This window comes from Triticum aestivum, chromosome 7B (assembly GCF_018294505.1).
Source record: "Triticum aestivum cultivar Chinese Spring chromosome 7B, IWGSC CS RefSeq v2.1, whole genome shotgun sequence".
NCBI lineage: Eukaryota > Viridiplantae > Streptophyta > Magnoliopsida > Poales > Poaceae > Triticum > Triticum aestivum.
In genome coordinates, this window is record NC_057813.1 from 392,329,143 (window position 1) to 392,333,116 (window position 3,974).

Genomic DNA, 3,974 nt, shown 5'->3' on the forward strand with positions numbered 1-3,974 from the left:
ATAGTGGATTGCCTAGCTTTAGACATAGGATTCCTCTTAGCAGGAGCTTTCTTCTACAGTCCTGGCTTTGTAGCAGCAGCACCAATGTATTCCTTCTTCACAACTTTCTTCTTGGAGGTCACTTCCTCCTCAACCATGTAACGCCCCGAGATCGACGCTTCAGAAGACTTCCAGCTATTCCGAGTTTTGCCATGTGTTTCTTTTGTGCTTGCTCTTTTATTTTTGCATTGCATCATATCATCATGCCATCATGTCATTAATTTTATAACTCCTTTAAATAAATTGTATGGATTTTTCGATCCATTTAAATTGAGGGATATTCACAATGGTGATTTTTCTTTATAACATACCCTCCCGATATTTAGGGAGATATTATAAAATATTCAATTGTTTTGGAATCACCCATGAGCCCACTTGCATATTAAATCCCTTGGCCTTTTCTTCTTCAAGTTTTGACTCTCTAACCTTGCCAATAATTCTTTTACCATTTTCCGGAGCTCCACCAAAAATCCGAACATTTTTGGACCTTCCTTTTATCAAGTCCTAGTTCAAACCCATTTGAATTAAATTCAAATGTGTTTGAATTTAAATCTTTCAACCGTGGCCTTTCTATTTTTCTTGGAACGAGCATATTTTTGTGAGTCCGGGAAAATTATCCCCTTGCGCTTTTTCTTCCCCTAACCCCTCTTTCTTTTCTTTCTTAATCTCTGTTTTTTTTCTCTTTTCTTTTAGTAGTGAGAGAGAGCCCAGCCTAGCAGCCTTGCAGCCCAGCCGGCCTCTTAGGCCCGGCCAACCTAGCCGGCCTCCCAAGGCCCAACCGCGCCCCTCTAACCCTAGCCCAGTCCCCATGCATCTCATCTCTCCCTTCGTTCTCCCCCTGCGCCGCAGCGCACCCACAACGCTCGATCCCCCCATCTCCTCCCTCGCGCAGCCCTCGACCCCCCTCCTCTCCTCGCGTCGCCTCTCCACCGCACCACCGCCTCGCCCCTCTCAGCCGCCCGCTCCTCCCATCGCCTCGACCCCTCCACCCGAGCCGCTCCTCCTCTCCTCGTCTCCCTCGCGTCGGCTGACCATCGAGGATGCGACGCCGACAAGCAGCAGCTGATCAGGCCCCGTCGCCCTCCTCTCCTCCAATCTTTCTCCTTTTCCCTGGCTCACCCTCGTCTCACATCTCTCCCAATCTGAACCAGGACCCCGCTTTTCCTCCACATGATCTGCTGCGAGCTACATATGCATGGAGCTCCACCACCTCCCTGGCCTCGGATCCGTCTTGTTCCCGTCGACCCAGTTGCACGTCCGTGGCCGCCCTCTTCATCTTCGGCGAATCTCGCACCGCTGCAAGCCCCTGCCCCGCCTCTGCTTCGTTCGAGTGGGGTGGAGGACGCATCTCTGCTCGCCCGCTTCGACCAGTGCCAAGTCCCTGCCGCCGACCTTTGTTTTCCCTGCTCGTTGCGTGAGCATCAGTGCTCGCTCTCTTGCCCGCGCGTGAGTGATCGCGTGGGCCACTTTGACCGGTGACCTCCTGAAGTTTTGGGACGCCAAGTACCATGACGACGAGGACCGCCAAGTTCGTCTATCGCCGTCAAGTTAATGACTACCATCACTCCAAGACACGAACGACTACGGCGACATGAACATCTACGAACCGTGGACAACTACCATTTCTTGCCTAGAACGACTACCGTCGCCCGAAGACCCGTGTACCACTACGCCCAAGTTCCACTACAAGATGTACAACTACCGCCGCCGACATGTACGACTACGAAACGAGAACGTCTACTTCCACTACGACCCACGAGTACCACTACTTCCCTCAACGACTCGAACCGCTCCGAAAATGCACGCTTAGAAGGTATAGTCCCGAGATGACGACCGCCCATGAACGAATGCATGCTTGGTTGTATGAGATGCTCGTGTGTGCACCGTGTCCGAATTGTCATTGCAAGTTCCTCCTCGTTTGCCATGCCGTCGTCCCGTGGGAACCCGGAATCCGGGATCACCCCACCATCTTGCATGACTCGCTCACGCCTCCTTTTGCACTGGTATCTCCGTGAGCTACCGGAACCGATATGTTGCCGTGGCATCATTTTCGGATATGTTGTCGTGGCATCATTTTCGGATATGTTGCCGTGGCACCATTTTTGTTTCGCCGCCGTGGCATCCTTTTCGTTCCGCCATGGTGACCAAATGCTTCATAACATGCTCATGTCAATGTTTTCATAAAATTGCATAAAACTTGTATATGTCATCCGCATCATGATAACAATTAAAATGTTTAAAACTGTGTTCGCATTAAATTGCTAAATGACATATGGGGATTTTCCGGAATTGTTGTTTGTTGTTTCCGGCCTCATTTAAACTTGCCTAAATAGGTGGTTTGCTCATGCTTCACCCCTTGCCATGTTTAATAACATTTAATATTGTTGGGTACATAACCGAGAGAGAACTAAATAATTGATGTGGTGTTTTGTCAATATGCAACTCGTTGCATATTGAGCTCCACTTAACTTGTAGTATTGTTTGTTGCACCTTGCCATGCCATGCCTCATTAAACCGGACATGCATCATATTTGGTTGTGCATCATGCCATGATTATGTGATGGTTGTTTACCATGTTGTTTGCTTCTTTCCGGTTTGCTTCTCTCGTTAGCTTCGGTTTCGTTCCAGAGTTGTGAGGATTCGTTCGACTACGTCCGTTTGTCTTCTTCATGGACTCGTTCTTCTTCCTTGCGGGATTTCAGGCAAGATGACCTTTACCCTCGATATCACTTCTATCTTTTCTTGCTAGTTGCTTTGTTCTATCGCTATCCTGCGCTACCTATCACTTGTTTACCATGCCTCCCATATTGCCATGTCAGCCTCTAACCTTTTCACCCTTCCTAGCAAACCGTTGTTTGGCTATGTTACCGCTTTGCTCAGCCCCTCTTATAGCGTTGTTAGTTACAGGTGAAGTTGAAGATTGCTCCATGATGGACAGGATTATTTTGGAATATCACAATATCTCTTATTTAATTAATGCATCTATATACTTGGTAAAGGGTGGAAGACTCGGCCTTATGCCTGGTGTTTTGTTCCACTCTTGCTGCCCTAGTTTCCGTCATATCGGTGTTATGTTCCCGGATTTTGTGTTCCTTACGCGGTTGGGTGATTTATGGGACCCCCTTGACAGTTCGCTTTGAATAAAACTCCTCCAGCAAGGCCCAACCTTGGTTTTACCATTTGCCTACCTAAACCTTTTTCCCTTGGGTTCTGCAGACTCAAGGGTCATCTTTATTTTAGCCCCCCGGGCCAGTGCTCGTCGTGAGTGTTGGTCCAACCTGTCAGCCGCCGGTGGCCACCAGGGGCAACTCTGGGCTGGCCTACCGGAAGTTTGGACAATCCGGTGTGCCCTGAGAACGAGATATGTGCAGCTCCTATCGGGATTTGTCGGCACAGCGGGAGGCTTTGCTGGTCTTGTTTTACCATTGTCGAAATGTCTTGTAAACCGGGACTCCGAGTCTGATCGGGTCTTCCTGGGAGAAGGTCTATTCCTTCATTGATCGTGAGAGCTTATCATGGGCTAAGTTGGGACACCCCTGCAGGGTATAAACTTTCGAAAGCCGTGCCTGCGGTTATAGGCAGATGAGAATTTGTTAATGTCCGGTTGTAGATAACTTGACACCAGATCCGAATTAAAACGCATCAACCGTGTGTGTAGCCGTGATGGTCTCTTTTCGGCGGAGTCCAGGAAGTGAACACGGTTTTGGGTTATGTGTGACGTAAGTAGGAGTTCAGGATCACTTCTTGATCATTGCTAGTTCAGACCGTTCCGTTTGCTCTCTTCTCGCTCTTATTTGCGTATGTTAGCCACCATATATGCCTAGTCGCTGCTGCAACCTCACCACTTTACCCCTTCCTTTCCCATAAGCTTAAATAGTCTTGATCTCGCGGGTTTTGAGATTGCTGAGTCCTCGTGACTCACCAGATACTATCAC